The sequence below is a fragment of the Vulpes vulpes genome, chromosome 11, assembly GCF_048418805.1.
Source record: "Vulpes vulpes isolate BD-2025 chromosome 11, VulVul3, whole genome shotgun sequence".
NCBI classification, from domain to species: domain Eukaryota; kingdom Metazoa; phylum Chordata; class Mammalia; order Carnivora; family Canidae; genus Vulpes; species Vulpes vulpes.
Genome location: NC_132790.1, coordinates 73,425,108 through 73,446,399, shown reverse-complemented (window position 1 = coordinate 73,446,399; position 21,292 = coordinate 73,425,108). Strand labels below are relative to the sequence as shown.

The 21,292-nt window shown below is 36.6% G+C and overlaps 1 long non-coding RNA gene across 2 annotated transcripts in view; it reads left to right on the top strand.

Moving 5' to 3' along the window:
* Positions 1 to 21,292, top strand: part of LOC140594453 (uncharacterized) — a 640,333-nt gene that overhangs the window by 305,728 nt on the left and 313,313 nt on the right. The gene's annotated exons all lie outside the window — the stretch shown is intronic.

Genomic DNA, 21,292 nt, shown 5'->3' with positions numbered 1-21,292 from the left:
ATTCTGACTCCCTAATATTCTTTTTGCCTCAATTATAGAGACAGAGAAGATAAATGGATTTTTTTTGCTTAAATATGTATACATTACCAGGATTTATCCATTTCATTTTTGCTTATGTGGATGATAGCCCCACTTTCTCTAGATAATTTCAAAGAATTTCAATAAAGAATGATGACAATGAATCCATTATTTTAAACTTTTCTTATGAGACCATGAGGATACTATATGTTGGCAAATCGAACTCCAATAAAAAAATATTTTAAAAAAGTGCTCCTTGAGTATGGTTCATACATAGATGTTGGTCCACAAACTTGTCTGAAGTGAAATATGTATAGAAATTAAGAGGATATATTTTGATACTCCTAAAGCTATCTGACCTTATCATGATTTCCAAGGACAGTAATACAGAAATAATAGTCCATGGTGGCTTGGGTGGGTAGAGAAGGAGGGGCAGTTTGACCCTTCATCACAGATGCTTTGAGAAGCACCAACCCACAACATGGTAGCACTTATCTGTATTCTTTGACTTTGAAATACTTTTCATTGACTACTAGGCAACAGATATTAGTCTGTTTTGCAGTATATCTTATTTACTCTTCATAATATTCCTACTATGTGCTATTGTTAGATCCATTTTAGAGATGAGAAAACCAAAATACAAAGCAGTATCTTGGGACACCTGGGTGCCTCAGTTGTTGAGCACCTGCCTTCCGCTCAGGGTGTGATCCTGGAGTTCCGGGAGTGAGTCCTGCATTGGGCTCCCTAAAGGGAGCCTACTTCCCCCTCTGCCTATGTCTCTAACCTCTCTCTCTCTGTCTGTCTCTCATGAATAAATAAATAAAATATTTAAAAAATAAATAAAATCTTTAAAAATAAAAACACAAAAAACAAGCAAGATACTTTTTTTGTTTGTTTTTAAGGTTACCAGCTAGCTATACCTCAAGATAACTGGAAGGAAGAAAATAGCTCTGGTTGAAATGATGATTCTTTAACAGTAGTTAATGCTGATTTCCCTTCTTGCCTATGCAGTTGCAGGACAGAGAGTGATGTTATAGATATCATAGGACTTTCTCAGTTACCAGGTGCCCCTGGCTTGTGGATGGACAAATGGGCAACCAATACAAATAAATAACATCTTCCAATTTCAACTGTGAAAGAAGTCTTTCCCTGCCCCAGAGAAAACACTTCAGATGTATGTGTTAACACTGGAATAAATCTCATGTGGTTAGAGATACAACCTTGCACGTCAGCCTGACTCTTCTGTCCCTCGGACTCTGCATAGAAAATCTGATGATGATCATTGTTGCAACTTCTGTCATTTCCCATTTTGTGTCCCTTTGTTGGTTCTTTATGAAGCAAGAATGGTGGGTGGGTGTTGACAATGACTAAAGGTTATTAGCAGATACCATAGTGAGGTGCTAATGGTGCATGTAAGAAGGTGTGGAGACTGGAGGAAAGACAAAAATGGCTATAGGTTCAGAGGACAACAGAGTTGTGAACAGGGCTCCCATTTCCTTGGGAAACTTCCACATCATCTCTATTGATGCTTAGTATCATTTTTTTAAAAAAATGTTGTTCATTTATCCATGAGAGACACAGAGAGGCAGAGACATAGGCAGAGGGAGAAGCAGACTACCTGTGGGGAGCCTGATGTGGGGCTTGATCCTAGGACCCCAGGATCATGATCTGAGCCGAAGGCAGATGCTCAACCCCTGAACCACCCAGGTGCCCTGGGATTCAATTTTGTTCTTAGATTCCATATCACCAGTGTGTACTGTAACCATTAAATAATTAAGCCTAAAACACTTGATAGGGTGCATGGTATAATAGAATTTTGCAGTAAATGGAAGTGTCTGGCTTTTTCCTACTGCCTGTGTGGTTTTAGATTATATGCTAGGTGCAGGGAGAGAAGTTCCCTGTGTGATTCTTTGACCTGACACAATTCCACAACACATAACTACATTGCAGAATGAATATAATATAGTAGAATTTAATGAGACTTTAGTGTCAGATTGCCCTGAGTTTATTTTTTATTTTTTTTTAAATTTATTTTTATTTATTTATTTTTTAATTTATGATAGAGAGAGAGAGGCAGAGACACAGGCAGAGGGAGAAGCAGGCTCCATTCACCAGGAGCCTGATGTGGGACTTGATCCCGGGTCTCCAGGATCGCGCCCTGGGCCAAAGGCAGGCGCCAAACCGCTGCGCCACCCAGGGATCCCTGCCCTGAGTTTAAATCTTAGTCCTAATACTTTCTGGTTATATCATCTTAGGTTAATGAATTTGCCCTTCAAATTTTGTTTCCTCATCCGTAAAAGTAAAAATAAGTGACGTATTCATAAGGTAGTGGTGGTACAATATATGAAAGTGAGGGATCAGTATCTGGAATATAGGGAAGAACCCTATAAGTGTTGACTTTATTTCTTCAGGTATCAGTTTTTCTTAGTATATAAACCGAGGGTGGAGGGAGGTTATGGATTGTTTCCTTGTCTTTCTGAAATTCAATGATTCTTAGATGCCGACATGATCATCAAAATTATGGAGTAATCCCATTAACTCTGAATAGCTCATTATGCACAGTGATTTTTTTTTTTTTTTCCAGCCTCTGCCTACATGAACGTGAATTAGTTTGGCCTTTACTTCTACAAGTTCAGATGTGGAAAGGCCTCAAACTATTTTCCTTCAGTAAAGACTTAGATTTTTGTTGACTTGCAAGTATTGATAAAACTTAGTTCTTGCTAAAGAACTGAATTCAGCACAAATAGATCCAAATATGAAAAAACTGAAGGTAAACAATGGCTTGTGTACAGCTTCATTTTAAACGATGAATGCCTTTCTGCCTCACTAATGATATATACATGATAGACATATAATTGTTTTGGAATTAATAAATAAGGATATAATCTACAAATGATGTTTATCCTTTTTTAAAAGATTAATTGTAACTTCTCTTTCACTTTAATCTTGTTTTTCTGCAATCTGTCCCTCAGGTTTAAAAACAAACAACAACAAATAAAAACTGTGGCTGCATGAATGTCTCTCAAAAGTATTAAACACATGCTCCATGGAAAAAGGAGTTCAGTGACTACATTAGGTTAAGCTTTCTAGTCTTTCTTGGGCACCCACCCGAACACATGAAACTACTATGTACTTTCAACAAACTAAAGAACCTCTCTCAACTTCATTGTCTAAAAGGTCTACTTAAGTTCTCAGAGCCAAAAGCTTTTTCCATTTTCCATTCTTTATGCATAGTAAAACAAAACAAAACAACAAACTACAGAGAAGTTCATTTAAATTTTAAAATTATTTCCAGTAGGATTATGACCATGTTTTCTTAAAATTTATTAAACACACAATTTCACTGTGCAAACATAATCATAGGACAGGGCTTAGTTGTTGTTGTTAACAACCCTTTTTGCTCATTCACATTTCCTCATTCACCCTCTTCCCCCGCATATATCGGATTTCTACCAGCCTATCCTCTTATCTAATATAACTCACTGAAGCAACTTGGTATTTCATTTTTTTCATGTAATCACATGAAACTTTGTATCATTTCATTGTTTCATGTAATCACCTATCCTTAGAAAATTAGGCTTTATTTTACAAAGATGAGTATATCACTCCTTTTTTTCTCATAAAATAGTACACTAGAAAATTCTAATTCAGTTGTTAGACATCAGATTCATCCTCCTAGTAGCATTCCATGATAGTCATAAAATAATTGAACTCTTTCTATATTGTAGTCACTTTGTTTTTTTTCCTATTTTGTGCAATGCTATAAACATCATTTTACATTATCTTTGTATACTTTTATGCCTTTTATCTGTGTAGGATAGCTTTCAGAGGAGGGATCTCTGGGCAGAAAGAGAATATGTGTTCTGAGTCTTACTATTGTCAAACAGTCTGATGAAAGGCTGTGATGGTATCCTCTTGCAATGGATGAAAGTATAACCATTCTCCATCTCTGTCAGGAGTAGTTATTATGGACAGTTTGGAGAAAACACATCAAATCTTCTCGGCTTTATCCTGGTTTTTATCCATACTTGGAATGGATATTACTTGTAGGTTTCAAATAACTTTTAGTTGATCTCTTTTTTAAGTGCTCTTTCTGTGTCTTTATTTTCTGCTCTGGGCTCTTCAATGCCTTGGATGAATGTGAATTTTCTGGATTTACACTTCTATGTATTGAGCTACTTGGAAATGCTGGGGCATTTCCAAGCTTCATTGGTTAGTGCTCTTGCTTCCTTTTTTCTTTTTTTCTTTTGTGAGAACAATTCTGGGAAAACTTTCGGGAAGTCCTAGTAAAATTGAGCCTATATTACCCATGTGGGTAGGGAGGGGTCTTTATGACAAAAATGACCCCTCTTATCAGCATTCCTTCTTTGTCTCATCCACCCCACCCCCTTGAACTCTTCCCTAATATTACCTCTCAAATAAACCATCTGCAAACAGATCCTCATCCAGAGTTAGCTTTAAGAAAACCCAAGAAAAGATAGGTCCTTCTGGTATTTCTCAGTCTGATGGCTGTAAAGTGATATCTTGTGGCTTCAATTTTCATTTTTCTGATTAGTAGGGAAGGTGATCGTTCACCTTTTCCTATGTCCAATGTCCATGCTGGTTTTCATTATTGTGGATTGTTTGTTCAATCCTTAGCCCATTTGTTTATCAGATATTTGTGTGATTTTTCTTTTTTTGGTAGTTTTAAGATCTTTGGAGTCTGTCTATTCTCTTAAAACTTCTAATTTATATTCTAATTTCTTTATGTTAATACTATATTGATTTGATTATAATGGCTTAATGTATTTTCATTCTTTTTTACCTATTAGTCATTATTTAAATAATTAATACAATTTATAAGAACTATTATATAGGAATTCTAATTCTTTTTTTTTAATTTTTATTTATTTATTAATGAGAGACACAGAGAGAGAGGCAGAGACACAGGCAGAGGGAGAAGCAGGCTCCATGCAGGGAGCCCGATGTGGGACTCGATCCTGGATCCCGGGATCATGCCCTGAGCCAAAGGCAGACGCTCAACCACTGAGCCACCCAGGTGTCCCAGGAATTCTAATTCTAATAAAAGTGCATTAAATTCATACAGTAACTTGCACAAAATTACCTTTTATGATACTGAGGCTTTTCATGCTACAAAGTGCATAGCTTTCTATTTATTTAGTTCTTATAGTCTACAATAAGATTTTTATAATCAGCTTCCTATAAGTCATTTCTTGTTTAATATATTCTCATTTTCTTAATATCCAATCTTTAACAAAGACTTCTTTGCTGCCCCTCATTTGCTAAAGCCTTAAGCATATACTTAGCTTATCTTTTGGGTAACAGAAAATCTTTTTTGGATTACAACTTCTGAGGAACAAGCTGCTTCTCTGCAGTTCACTCTGCAAAGTTTCCTGTGAAATTAATCACAAATATGCAGTCCTTTGTCCTTAGTGCACTAAGACAATACTTAAAACAGTGCAGGGGGCACACAGCTTCCTGTGATAATGCACAGGTATGCACTATTTGCACTGTCTGCTAAACCAAAATGTGTTCCCTTGCTTTTGTTATGGCTTCATGGTTGCTTCATGGTTGCTGACCTGTCCTTACACTTGGTCTATAACCCTATTATATACTTTACTGGCTACACTTCCCTATAGATACTGACAAATGCCTGTTTCCTTGATCACTATATCTTGTTGGCTGTCCATGTCTACTTGGATCTCCCATCTTCCCTTTCACTTAGTTTTATCTTCACTCATGGTTTCATGGAATCTGTTGGGATTTTAATAGATTGAGGTTATACGAAGCTGATTGCCACAGTCCCTTTGCTCCTGGTCCATGGATGCTATGTTTCCCATCAGGAGGTGGAATCCTTTTCCTTCCATTTGAATCTGGGCTGGCCTGAGGATTTGCTTTGACCAATAAGACATGACAGAAATGAGTCTGCAACTTTTGGACCTGGACTTAAAAGGCCTTATCGGTTTTGCTTTCACCTTCTGGGAATCTAGCCACTGTGCAGTGAAACTCAGGCTAGACTACTGAATTCAGGTGGAATAACCTTGAGGAAGAGACCCCAGCTAGCTCTAGCCATTCCACCCATCCCAGCTGAGCATTCATCCCAGTGCAAATCATATGAGCAACCTCAGCTGAACACACAAGACTTAAGAACTTTCCAGCTGAGCTTAGTCAAGCCATAGAATTGGAAAATATAATAAAATGTTTTTAAGCTAGCTCATTTTGGTTTGCTATATATATATCATTGGGTAGCTGAGATAGTAAACATCAAAAGGAAGTAGGTAAATATTAATGAGGTGAAGACAATGATAAGGCTATTTCAACAAGAACTTCTTACCAAGGTATCTTCTGGGGAAGGGCGGGAGGAAGGAGAGGGGGGAAGGAAACAAATAGTCAAGTAGTGGTATATAAGTGATATTAGGATGAAAATAGAACATGTTCCTTTTAAATATCTGCATTTAAAAAAATATTTTTTCATATCCAACGTGTGTGTGTGTATGTGTGTGTGTGTATCAGGATGGCAATAGCTTAATTTTTATATAATAAAAATAGAGGGACTATTAATTTTATAGTTCTTTATTACATGATTTCTCAGGGCTTTTATATTTTTGCCTATACCAGCTCCTTTTTGATTCTGATTGATTCTGAGATTGAAAATCTAATGATTGAATGTTAGGTGTTGAGTGGAAAACTAAGGTACTCTTGTTTGATAAATGTATCAAATAGACCCATAGAGGGTGTGATATAAGTTTTGGTTCTTCAAAGGCGCTTCTGTATTTGATTGGATCTTGGTAGATTCTAGATAAGTGACGTTGGCCAGGTGAGGGTTCTGATATCTAAGCTATTATAGCACTTAGCAAACTCATTAGTAAACAGAGTACAGTTGTCACATATGTGTAAATTCTGTCTCCCACATAACAGATTTAATATGGACATTGGTATTTTCAATATTATTCAAATAAGATAAATCCCAGACATGCTGTGTGCCTATCTCTAGAGTAAACAGCAAGATGTTTATTTCAAGATGAAAGATAACATGATTAAACCTTGCTGTCTTGGTGAGCTGGTTTCTCTATGCTTTGTATAACTGTATCACTAACATAGGGCTGAACAGGTACAGCTGTTGCTTTCCATATTATAATGACCACTGTTAATCCCTCCTAGCAAATATATCCCTTGGGTTTCAATTGGTTAGGAAAGGAGTACTTCATCAGAAATACTGGAGGTAGTGGAGGGAGTATGTCCTGGAGTGGGGAGAAAAAGGTGATTATTCTAATATTCTTTTTTCCTCCAGTTTTAAAACTGGACCTTGTGGATGGTCAGCAGTCTTGAGGTTACTGATGCTTTTGGATCATATTTACTTGGAGAGGTATGAACAGAGAAAGATCTCATTTTGTATTTAATTTTACCAGGCATCTTTTGACATTCTGGGAAGCATCAATTGGGCAAAGGTGATTATGTAATCAATAGGGCAGAAGAGCTCAAGGTTGCAATTAACATGTTATTGTACAAATCAAAGGAGCAGTAAAAAGCAATTTGTTCAACTTGTCACTTGGCCTGGACAGTCAGTGTGTGAACAATAAGGGAGACGGAAAATCGGAGTGGAGAAGTGAATCAAAACACTCAGGCTTTTGTTTTCTCTTTTCAATTCAGTACTAGTCAATGTGGCCTTCTGAGAGCTTTAAAGTATGTGGCAGGGATCAATAATGCATTGTTTCTTGTTATTGTGAATGACTTTCCAGAAAAAATTTAAATAACCTACTAAATTGTTTGGATGTTAGTTTATAATGTTTGATATCTTACATTAATCTTTAATATGCTAGGACTTAAGACAGTTAAAATAATGGCTCTATCTAGATAAAATTTTACTTTCTGCCTTCTAACAAATCTGTAGGCACAAAATATTCATCTAGGCATTTATAGAACTCAGTTCATAAAGATAAAGTTGCAGAATATTCCAAAACAAAACCAATAGTGACCATATTATGCTGCTATAATTTTGTTCTATTTGATTAAAAAAATAGTTGAGTCTTTGGCAATATATGTACTTATGTCATTGGCTACATATATAGAAAATTTGGTAGGATCTCCTTCTGTTCTTAAACTAAAGAATGTGACCATTAGATATTTATAAGTCTTATAATGTACTTTGTATCCTGCTATTCACCCATTACCAAATAACATTGGGCAGATGAATAAGTAATGCTTTCATACCTTGGTCCTTGAGATAGAAGCAGCACTTCCCCCAAATGGGTTAATCTGAGTAATGTGTATATGCAAAATATATATTAAATACATATTGTAATATACATACATATTATAAATATAAAACAATTCACTCTATGAAAAGTTTACTGCTGACATTGAATATACATGCACATGTACAAACAGGCATATATACATATCCCTATATATACAAACACTAATATATATATATCCATAGGAATGTGTATATATAGGTACGTGTATATCACATATACATATATACCTCCTCACACATAAAATACATATGTATATTTGTGTGTGTATATATACATATATATTAGAGATATATAATATATATAATAATATAATATATATATATAAGAGAGAGATAGATACTGATTTTAAAAAATTAGATCACTGATTTATGGGAGCTGGCAAGTCTAAAATCTGCAGAGCAAGCCGAGAGGCTGGAGACTGAGGGAAGAGATGATTTTATAGTCTGGAGGAGAACTCTCTGTATATATCTGTGTCTAAATTTTCTCTTATGAGGACATAACTTATGTTAGACTAGTTGATCTAATGATCTCATTTTAACTCTTAATGTCCTGTTTCCAAATATGGCCATACTTCAGTGGCCAGGAGTTAGGACTTCAACCTATGAATTTCTGGGGAGACACAATTCAGTCTGTAAAACCATCTCAACTTTGTAATGGACTGAGGCAGCACCAGTGGTCCCCACACAATTTTGAGGAGACGAAGATGGACAGTACTTTTTCCTGGATAGTGATGGTATAGTATTAGTGACAGTTGGAGGCTTAGAGGTTTTAGTAAAGATGCCATTTAGAACAGAATGTAAGGAAAACTACCTGGAGTACAAGGGAAAAAAAGCTTTGTAAGTAGAGGATATAGTATGAACACAACCACTGATGTGCAAAAGTGCCTGGTGCCTTTGGGTTTTCTGCAAACACTTCAGATGAGGTTGTACAAAAAGATGGGGGAAAGTGAGCCTCAAGCTGGAGCCAGACTGTAAAGAATTCTTAAAGATACACCTAGAGTTTAGAATTTCTCCTGTGAGACACAGGGAATTGTTGGATATTAAATTAAAATCATAAACAATATACTACTTACTAACTTGGCCTAGAAAAATTATTCTAGCAGTGCAGGGATTAGGTTTGGCAGGGGAGATACAGGAGGCTGATGCAGTTGTGAGGAAATGAATTGAGGGATTGAAATTTAGTAGCAGTGGGGATGAGAGGGAAATGGATTTTACAGACAGGTAGAATTGTCAGGGTTTGGTCAAGGTTGCTGAGAGAGAGGAACAAAAGAACATTCTGAATTCTCTGCCTTGGTTGGCTGGGTACATGGCACAAAATTGATAACTTGTGTTAGGCTGTTAGGCATTTGTTGTGCATGGCATTGTAGAGGGTTTTGGATATACATTTTGGAGTTCAATTGCTAAAACTTAGTTCATCACATAAATGCCAGTAAGTATTTCACAAGTATTCACACAAATTCAAGGAGGCATAAAAACATTGGAAAAGTTGCTTGGGGAAGGGAGAACTTAAATAAGAAAGGGTGGTAAAAGGGGATATATAAATAAGAAGGACCAATGAAGATGGTGTATATAAGCTAATTAGTATAATTAATCCTCGACACTAGTGCTATCAACTAATTAGTATGATTACCCAGTTCTCTCCACCTGAGGTCCAAACAAGAGAATAACAAAATACATTTAGCATATTTAGTTTTGGACCAGGTGAACTCCACTGCCTGATGTCAAGTACGGGGTAATAAATAAAATGCATGCTGATTAATTCTTAGAATGTATGTCCAGTTCAGGCTATACAAAGTTTTTGATTTTTTTTTAAAAATTGGTTGTTAGTGTTCAAAATCTTAAAGCAAGAATATTGTAAAATTAGTTGTAGTCTAACATTTGAGGGCTTAAATATTTTTGACCTGTTTAAGAGCTTTATATGTATTAATCTCCACAGCAATAAGGTGGTTACTATATTCCCATTTTATGTGAGGAACCTGAGGCATAGAGAAAATAATCAGTTTGCTCACAGTCAAATAGCTAGTAAGATTAGGAACAACATTTCAATGCCTGTGCTCTTAAATACTACTTAACTGCTTCTCTGATATTTTTCTATGGTGTCTTCTCACTTTTGATATTCTGTATTCCTATAAGAAGGCAGAGTGGCTTGAATTGCACAATGGAGCTTTTGATTATAAACTTCTTGCTAGGAACCCAATCAAATTTCTCCATGTTCACCATAATTAATGTTTGGATCCCTAGTACTGACTACATATTACACAAACACATTAATAAATTCCTCTCAGTTTGCCAGTTTCTGATAATGGCTGGCTAGATAATTTGGACTCTCATTCTGAAAACAGCCCAAAATGGTAAATTATAAAATAAAAATCTTTAATGGCATGGAATAACTAATAATATCATAGAATTTACTAGGCCAGAATTAAAGTGAATATGAGAACCTAGAAAGGTGAAGAAAGTAGACCAGGAAACTGCTTTTACCCCAAGAGTATATGTGGATTTGGGAAAATTAGAATTTTTTGATAACTTTCTTGGATGAGCAAAAGCCCAAAACTCACCTAGTGAGAGGGATCAAATAGTAAATTGTAAATTGAATCCACAGGGTAGTGGTAAGCCATCCCTTATGAAGTCCTGCAGCCTAGATTCATAGAGTGTGATTCTGGAAACATGAATTAACTTTGATTTAAGGTCGTTGCTTCTTGTAGTCATAAAATTTGTCATAGTTGACCTGCAAAGGAAATTTTTATATTATACTTACAGTAGAAGGAAAATTATTCATATTAAAGGTCTAAGATTGGAGAAGAAATAACAACCACAAAAGTGTATGTGGATATATCTAAGTTAATATTGCCCATTAAAAAAAATTCCTCCAATTTCCTGTATAATTGCATGTATACACACTTTACACACAAAACACAGCCTATAACTTGGGAGAGTTAGTGCTCTACAGACTATATGTTGTCTTGGATGGTGATAAATTTACCTTAGATTATAATAAATTATACATGCTATAATTTCTATGATAACCACTAAAAGTTTATAATCTTGAAACTTAGGAAAACAAAATGAGAACAATATCAAGAGTACAAAAAGAAGGTGAGAACAGATCAAGTGGGAAGTACAGAAACAATAATACTTAAAGCAAAACATTCAGTAATTACACTAAATGTAAAAGAACTAAATTTTGCAGTTAAGAGAAACTAGTATTCTGTATTTTAAAATATCTAAATTCATGTTATTAAAAAGTCATGTCTAAAATAAAGTGATACAGCTAATTAAAAAAATACTGTGCTAACACTAAACAGAAACATACTATAGCTACATTAGTTACATTGATATTCTACATTGATACAATATAGCTATAGTATGTTCAATGTCTTGAAGGCCACAATGTTTTTCTAGCAATAGTTTGCTAAAACCCCAGTTGGGAATGTTTGGTACTAACAACATTATAGAAAAATTTATGTTTTATGTATGTAGAGCAAAAAATTATACACAGATGGTTGATCTCTTGAGTTACAGTCCCCACATATATTAAGACATGCTTATATATAGCACCACTTGTCTGAAAAATTGCCTTTCCCAAAGTTTGTCCCAAATAACCTTATTCTATGTGATATTAATACAAATTCTATAGGGAAGACATTCCATAATGAATTAAACTTGGGAAACCATTGCATATTTTATCACTGTCTTTGAGGTTTATTAACCATTTGTATCTCTGAACTGCTCTGCAGTAGAAATCATTTTTACCTTTTTAAATATCTTTTTCCAAAGGTATTTGATTCTAAACTCCCTTTTCATGGGCTACATTATTTATTTATTTAAAAGTTTAATTGTTTAGAGTACACAAGCCAGGGTAGGGGCAGAGGCTGAGGGAGAGGGAGAAAGAATATCTCAAGCAGGTTCTGAGCTTAGCATGGAGCAAACTCTGGGCTCAATCTCATGACCATGAGAGTTGACTTCTTAACATTTTTATGTATGTACTGTAATAAACCATGTAGGTTGTTAATGTCTTACTTATGATGCTATTGATCTTAGTCTCACAATTTTTCTTTAAAAATTTTTTAGGATATAAATATATTTCTTTAGTTAACTTCAAGAACCAAAAATTTCCTAAATTACTTTTGTTCTGAATATTTCTTGAACAACACATCACAGAATTGCACAGTTTTATATTACCACTCAGTAATGAGTGGTAAAGCGCATTTTCAAATGCTGGGAATGTAGACTCCTGTAGAATGACTGAGTCATATGAGAACATATGACTATTCAGATCAGAGGCAAAATTGAAGAGCTGAATGTTAGAAATAACTGATTGAGCAATACATATTATTTCACCAAGCATCCTTGTATAGTAGTAAAATTGCTTCATTCTCCAAATCACTAACTACTTTAGAAAGAAAATTGAAAAAAAATCTGCAGAATTACCTTTAAGTGAAATAAGAATGTGAGATTTAGGAGGTTTGAACAAGAAATTAGGCATCAGTTTTTACTTTGTGTTGTATATATAGAGCTCTATGTGAAGAGAGGTAGGCAGGGGGATGTTCTCTGCTTTAGATTATGACTAGACTATTGTTTTAGACACAAGATAGGATTCTACTTTCTGTCCATAACAAGTATGACTTTCTGCTGATAAAGGTATGGCCATGAGGCTTTCTTTGGCCAAAACTTTAAGGTCTGGCATATTGGTTTCCATGGATGAATATGTTGAAATGAAGATTCCATTAGCTAGGGAACTTGACCATAAATAGGATTCCCCTCACTACCAGTAGTACGATTGACAGTTGGCTCTGAGTTTTTCAAGTGGCTTGTTACTGAACCATAGCACCCTATTCTGACTGATACAATATTTTAGTTTTACTCCACTTCTGTCACTACTTGTTTGGATAATCTTCATATTCCCCAGTATAAGGTCTTTCATTTTGAAGTGATAAAGTTGGATTAGACTATCTCTGTGCATTCTAATTTATGAGTGTCAGGGTCCCCATTCCAAGTAGGATTGTGACTGTTTTCCCCTTTGCAAAGCCAAATAAGAGCATGTAAGAGTCTTATGTGTCAGAATCAGAATATGTTTCCCAGGGACTGCCATAGTCAGGTAACTTCTTAACAGATTTCTGATAACAGGGATTCGTGAATAGGTCTATCTTATCATGGTACTATGAGATCACCAAGAGCAGGGAGTGTACCACACTCATCTCTAACTTCTTAATACATCATCATGAATTCACTTAAACATTTTCAGTGACCTGGATCTGAAGAGCTGTATGCATAATTCCAACACAATTATCTCTCTTAACTTTAGTATTAGACAGGGAACACTAATTGAGACCAGTCTTCCAAGGTTAAGCATTGATTCATTGGCTTAGAACTCCCAGTACTCTCACTACTTAGACTAAAACATACAGCCTACATGGACATGCTTGAGAGCACCTGTAAAGGCTGAATAATTATTTTTTTGTGTTCAGAGAAAATGAAGAAATATAGGCACATTACAAAACTTATATTTGAGGATCAATAATCTAAGTGTCATCTTGTATATTCTGAAGTATATATTCCAATGCAGTTCTACCCTTGAGACATTTCTAACAAGAGCTCAGCGGATCCTAAAGTGTTTCCACATTTAATCCTATACATATGTTCAGGACTGTAATGAGCATCTGAAGTATCATTTTATGTTTGGTTTTTTAAAGAATTTCAGAGTAATTCTGTAATCTTTGGTAGTACTTTGGTTTGCTACTTAATCACCTATATAGTTGAAAAGTCCCTAAGTTAAACTGCACTCATGCTAGAACTTTAGTTGTTTCTGTCCTTTTGATCACAGCTAGTAAGCATCGTCTTTCAGATAGATACCTTCTCACACAGTTGGAGGCAAGTAATAAGTTTAGAGTGACTAAGCTACCTCTTAGTTACAAGTAGTAAAACAGCTTTCTCACTGTCAGGTCTATTAATTATAGGTTTTACACCATATCAAGGATGCTGATACAGGTCGAAGGGAGTCTAATGCTAGGATAAATTTTGGTTTCTCAGTAGTATCTGTGTTATATGCCCAAACTATTTATTATGTGTATATATAGTTTCCTTTGGGGCATGAGGGAGCCTACTTTTTTTCTCCCATAAAATTAAAATATCTATTATTGACCTCAAAAGAAAGGATAACTGAAGTTGTGAAAAGGTTAGAAACCAAGAGACAATGTTGTTTGCCATTAACACATAGGCTTATGTCTCTGACTAAAGGTCTTTGTTCTGTCATTGAGTATATTTATGATAAGCGAGTAATTTTATCCACTGCAGTTGGTCACCATCTTGTTAGGGGAATGGCTTTGGTCATCCATGAGGCGTGATCGCATAAGCATTTTTAATAGAAACTTGAAGGAAAGATACTAGTTTGGGGCTAAGGTAGACCCTTCTTGATTGCCTAGGATGTTTTCATGACATGAGAATTCTCCCTTACAATGGATAAAGCTGGCAATAGACAGTTTTAGAAACTTACCTTAGACCATGCTTTGAAGGTGCTGGGTCCTTCCTAGGGAGAGCTATATGTGTTAGGTTATGTTTTGAGGAATCCTTAGTCTCATTTTCTGTTCTTTTATTGTAATTTAGGCTTTTCTTGGTCTTTACCCTCCCCCCTTCTTCATTTTAGGGTAGACCAGTTCCTCAATAGCCCAGATATCCCCAGAATATTATATCGAGGGTGGCAACTTTCTTTTCACTGGCTTACTCTAAGAATATGGTTAGAGAAGTAGAAGACTTAATTGCTACTGCTTCATGAGAAAATTGAGATCTTTTAGGAAAGAATCACTGACGAACTCAACTGTGACTAATGTATTCAAAATAGCATATTTTTAAATACAAAGTACATTTTGATTGATTTCTTATCTTTTCCCATTATTGAAATAACATACTAATCTTTATTTAAAAATTTTTTCCTACTATTGTTTAGAATATGTCCCATATCCCTCTCTACCAATTCTTCACTAAAATGAAGATAAAGAATAATGGTAGAATATTTGTGCTGACACTAGCCTGGCATATATATCAGCCAGTTCTAAGGCACTTCTAGCTAAATAGGGCTAAATATCAATATTATTCCTGATGACAAGCCCAGTGACAAGTCCCGCAAGTTGGTGCTATCAGGCAGGTTAGGCAAGTTGGCTAGTGAGTTACTGCACATAACCTGTGTGCCCAAGGCCTCTTGAAGAGAATCCATCCAGGTCATGTACTCATCTGAATTTCCATAGAAACTCATCTCATGATTGTTAAGATCTTTTTAATAATCTATTTGCTACTTCTGAACACCATATACATTTATCTCCACAGCTTCCATGACTATCATCTCCTCTGAATCCACTAGGATTTAGATTATTTTGCCTTTTATTTCTGTTTGTCAGTTACCACGAAAGCTCCAGACTCCCAGCCCCAGATTTACCACTCACTCCTCATTATCAACATTAACTACTAGATGACTTTGCATATAAAGTACAAAGATATATGTGTGTGTGTGTGTGTGTGTGTGTGTATACGCACACTTTATTAGAGACACAGGACTGCTTTAGTTTCTTAGGGCTGTCATGAACAAATTACACAAATTTGGTGACTTAAGAGAAGTTTATTTTCACACACTTATGGAGGTCATAAGTCGGAAATCAAGGGGTTTGCAGGGTTGGTCCCTTTTTGGAAGCTCTGAGGAAAAATTTATTCTATGCCTGTCTCCTCACTTCTGAGGACTATGTCAATCCTTAATATTCCTTGGTTTATAGATGCATTATTCCAATCTCTACCTCCATCTTCTTATGGCTTTTTCCTGTATCTTTCCATAAGGACACTAAACATCGGATTTAGAGCCCACCATAATCCAAAATGATTTTATCTCAAAGTCCTTAATTACATCTGCAATATTCCTCTTTCTTAAATAATGCCACTTTCACAGGCAGTTGGGGTGAAGACATGGACCTATCTTTCTTTTCTTGGGTAGGGGGGACACAATTCAACCTATCAAAATGACATGACCAATAATGACAATTTCTACACTATGAATAATCAGATTTTTGGTTAGTCACGCTAGAGAAAATATCTAAATTATTTATTTCTTTTAAAATTATAGTTTTAGATACTTACATGAAGAAGTGTGCAGTCAAAAATTACAGAAAAAAGTATAAGGTGCATTAAGCAGATAAAATTCTTAGGATATTTTTCTGGATTGGCAATGTTAGTGGTAATTGCCAGCTTTTCAGATTTGTAAATATAGCCTTTAAGATTGTAAATATTTACTTCTATATTAATACATTTATAATTTTGCATTTTTTTCTCTAAAAGGATATGCTAAATTCTATATGTTTCAAGCTCCACCATATAAAACTGATTTACAATATGGACTTCCCAGATGATATATTTCACACAATGGTCTTTATTTTTTAAATTATATTTTCATTCTCTGTTTAATCTCCTTTTGTTAGTGCACATGAACATTATAAATAACCTTAAACTTAGTCCTAGATAGCTAGGACTATTTAAATTATAAGCTTAAGTTTTAGAATGTGCCTTTTAGTTTACCTTTGAAAGAGCAAGAAAGATTCTTGTTTTTGGAAGTAATTTTCTTATGAGGCTGACATATTTACCTGGGGCATCTAATATACAATGAATTAAATTGTGGATTTTCCTGGGCTTCTGGGTACTGGCTTGCTTCTTCAGAGCATTTGGAACACTGAATCCAATGCCATTTTCTATGTATCAAGTACATATATTGGAAGGGCTTTAGTAGCAGGACTCAGGAAGAAGTGGATGGTATAGAATCTTAAGAGATGGGTGCTATATGTGTGTGTGCACACTCACACAGGCAAAGAAGCATGAGATCACCTTCTCCTGGTTCTTGTGTTCTAGCCATTGTCAGTTCCCTAAGGAACTAGTTTCAGGCATCTGAAATTGTCAGTAATCTTTAAACAATGCTGTATGCATGTTATGAGAAATTCCATTATCAAGAGAAATACTGAAACTATCCTGTGCAGATTTTCCTTGCTATGTGAAAGTAGAGGGTTCCTATGAAACCTTTCATAAGCCAAAATGATAAGGTAAAGCAGAGAAGCAGTAACACTTCATAAAAGCAAAAATCTTCTTCTGATTTCATTCCATTAGCAAGAAGTACTAATGTAGCTCTTTTGTAAAGACTACATGGCATAAAGCAAACTTTCAAATAGCGAGGCAAACCCCTGTATCTTATTTCTACAGAAAATCCACCTCTGCCACTATGGTGGGTAACAGAAATAATTCATTCTGTCAATAAAATGCCATCATTGTTAACAGAACAAGTGTTCATTAAGTAATCTCATTGATTAAAGTGAAAAGAGCAATCTTTTTTAGGGGTGTACTGTGTTATCCAACTCATTTTACGAAATGAGGTTTAGCATTTTCATGGGAGACTTTAAAATTGTGAGGAAACATGGTGTCTACCTAATTGTGCAGTATCCTTTTATTGCTGCTGTATTTAATAATTAGTAGAAATCTTTTAAAAACTTTTTACTACCCTTACTTTTCATGGAAAAACTTTATAGACAACTTAATATGGGAGATTTTTCTCTCCCAGACTTTAAACCTAAAATCTATGCTTTGATATCAAAAACAGTTTGGGGGTGGGGCAAGATGGTAGAGGAGTCAGCTCACCTGGCCCTGCCAACTTACCTAGATAACTTTCAAACTATCTTGAAAACCTATGAATTCGACCTGAGATTTAAAGAGAACAGCTGGAATGCTACAGCGAGAAGGGTTTTCGCTTCTAACAAGGTAGGAAGGCAGAAAAAAAATAAAAAAGAATCAAGTGGGGGAGGGGCCCCGCGAGGAGCCAGGCTAAGGCCCGGCGGCGAGAGCCTCTGGGACCCGGAGAGCCCGGCCCCAGAGAAGCAGGAACTTTAAAAATCCACACTGGATTCTTCCCGGATGGAAAGGTGCTCCTCAGGGAAACCGGGCAGAACCGCAGGAGGGCAGCCTCCAGGATCCCGGGGTCACTAACAGAGGAAGTACGCTGGGGGAGAGCGCCCCACACACTGCAGGCGGATCTTGATAAAGGGCTGGAGCGCCCGGCGGGGCCTCGGGAGAAGCCGGTGGGTCAGGCGGGGGCTCCGGGCGGAGGGGGCTGCGCCCTGCTGCCTTCGGGAGCCGTGGCCCCGGGAGCCTGATTCCAGCGGCATAGGCCCCGGATCCCAGGGCGACGGAGGACACAGCCCAGGATCCTATGGTCCCCCAGGACAGGCAGAAGCAGGGAGGGCACAGGACAATGAGGACTCTCCTGCTGCCGGGCACCCCCAAGCTGTGCAGGTCAGCGCCCCTGTCCGGGAGCACCTAGGCCAGTGCGGACTAGGAGCTGCGGTAGTTACTGTGGGAGCTGACTCCAGGGCTGGGGATCTGGCTGCTGCCGGTGGGGTTGTTCCTCCTTGTGTCACCCTGTGCCTGGGACAGATCTGGGCTGCCAGGGAACAGGGGCCTCACAGGATAAACAGCTCACCTCAGCCCAGTGCCTGGCAGGGGGTGGGGCAGCTCCCCCAGATGCACACACCTGAGGATCAGCACAGCAGCCCCTCCCCCAGAAGACTAGCTGGAAGGACAGGGGAAGAGCAAGTTCTTGACTGAGCAGCACTGGAAAGCTCCAGGGGAAGCCAGAAGGATTTACAGTATATAGAACGAGGGGATATCCTTCCTTTTTGTTTTTCCTTTTCCCAGTAAACCTTGTTTTCATATCAGACTGTAAATTTCCATTTTTTTCTCTTACTTAACTATAATATTTTACCACCTCTTCATTTTTAAGATTCTTAAAAGATTCTTCCTTTTTGAATGTGATATTTCTACAATTATAGGTCCTAGATATATTTTCCATTTCTAGATTCCCTTCAACATACTCAACTTAATTTTGGGAGATATACAAGATAAGTTTTGTTTTGTTTTGTTTTGTGTTTTTTGTTTTCTCTGTCTCATTTTGTTCTACAATGGTGGAAGTTAATACCTTCTAAAACATGACCAGAATGCACCCAGAACCAAGTGGTATGCCATTCTGTGAGATTCCTCATTCTCATTCTGCCCCCTCTTTTATCTCATTTATGTTTTGGTGGTCAATGTTGGGGCCCTCTACAAGTATTTCTGGTTTATATAAATTTGAAACTAAGCATCTTCTAATTTACAGAACTTAATATACTCAGAAACAAGAGGATTACCCTCTAGAAACCCTCCGGTAGACTACATTCTCCCTCCACTACAACTTCTTCACCACCACTATCTCCCAGTCCCCCCTTTTTTCCTTCTTTTTTTTTTCTTTTCTTTTTTTTGTTTTTTGTTTTTCTTCTTTAGGATTCCTGGCCTTTTATTTTTTACTACTTTGTTTTACAACTTGTTTTTCTCTTTAGTGGTCATTTTGTTTTATTTTGTTCTGATCTTTGTTTTCAATTTCTGGTCTCTGACCTCAGCAGAATCATCTAGGGTGAAATTTCCTTAGGTCGTGATTGATATTCTTGATGCATCCCACTTATACAGCCACCCTGCACTGAGCAAAATGACTAGAAAGAAGAATTCACCACACACACACACACACACACACACAAAATCAAATAGTACTCTCTGACACAGAGTTGCAGAATTTGGATTATAGTTCGATGTCAGAAAGCCAATTCAGAAGTACAATTATAAACTACTTGTGGCTCTGGAAAAAAGCATAAAGGATTCAAGAGACTTCATGACTACAGAATTGAGATGTAATCAGGGTGAAATTAAAAATCAATTAAATGAGATGCAATCCAAACTGGAGGTCCTAATGATGAGGGTTAATGAGGTAGAAGAAAGAGTGAGTGACATAGAAGACAAGTTGATGGCAAGGAAAGAAGCTGAGGAAAAAAGAGAAAAACAATTAAAAGACCATGAGGAAAGGTTAAGGGAAATAAGTGACAGCCTCAGAAGGAAAAATCTACATATAATTGGGGTTCCAGAGAGTGCCGAGAGGGACAGAGGACCAGAAAGCATATTTAAACAAATCATAGCTGAAAACTTCCCTAATTTGGGGAGGGAAACAGGCATTCAGATCCAGGAGACAGAGAGGTCCCCCCACCCAAAATCAATAAAAACTGTTCAACACCTCGACATTTAATAGTGAAACTTGCAAATTCCAAAGATAAAGAGAAAATCCTTAAAGCAGCAAGAGACAAGAGATCCCTAACTTATATAGGGAGAAATATTAGATTAACAGCAGACCTCTCCACAGAGGCCTAGTAGGCCAGGGTACTAAATGAGAAGAACATGCAGCCAAGATTACTTCATCCAGCAAGGCTCTCATTCAGAATAGAAGGAGAGATAAAGAGCTTCCAAGATAGGCAGAACCTGAAAGAATATGTGACCACCAAACCAGCTCTGCAGGAAATATTAAAGGGGACTCTGCAAAAGAAAGAGGAAGCCCAAAGAAATAATCCACAAAAACAGGGACTGAATAGGTATTACAATGACACTAAATTCATATCTTTCAATAGTAACTCTGAACGTGAATGAGCTAAATGATCCCATCAAAAGACACAGGGTTTCAGACTGGATAAAAAAGCAAGACCCATCTATTTGCTGTCCACAAAAGACTCATTTTAGACCTAAGGACATCTCCAGCCTGAAAATGAAAGGTTGGAGAACCATTTACCATTCAAATGATCCTCAAAAGAAAGCTGGGGTAGCAATCCTCATATCAGATAAAGTTTACCTGTAGTACGAGATGAAGAGGGACACTATGTCATACTTAGGTCTTCTTGTCAGATTGACCCTTTAACAATTATGAATATTTATGCCCCTAATGTGGGAGCTGCCAAGTATATCAATTAATAACCAAATTAAAGACATAATTAGATAATAATACACTAATAGTAGGAGACTTCAACCCGGCACTTTCTGCAAATGACAGATCTAAGCACACCATCTCCAAAGAAACAAGAGCTTTAAATGATACACTGGACTGATGTATTTCACAGATATATACAGAACTCTGCATCTGAAAACTGAATACAC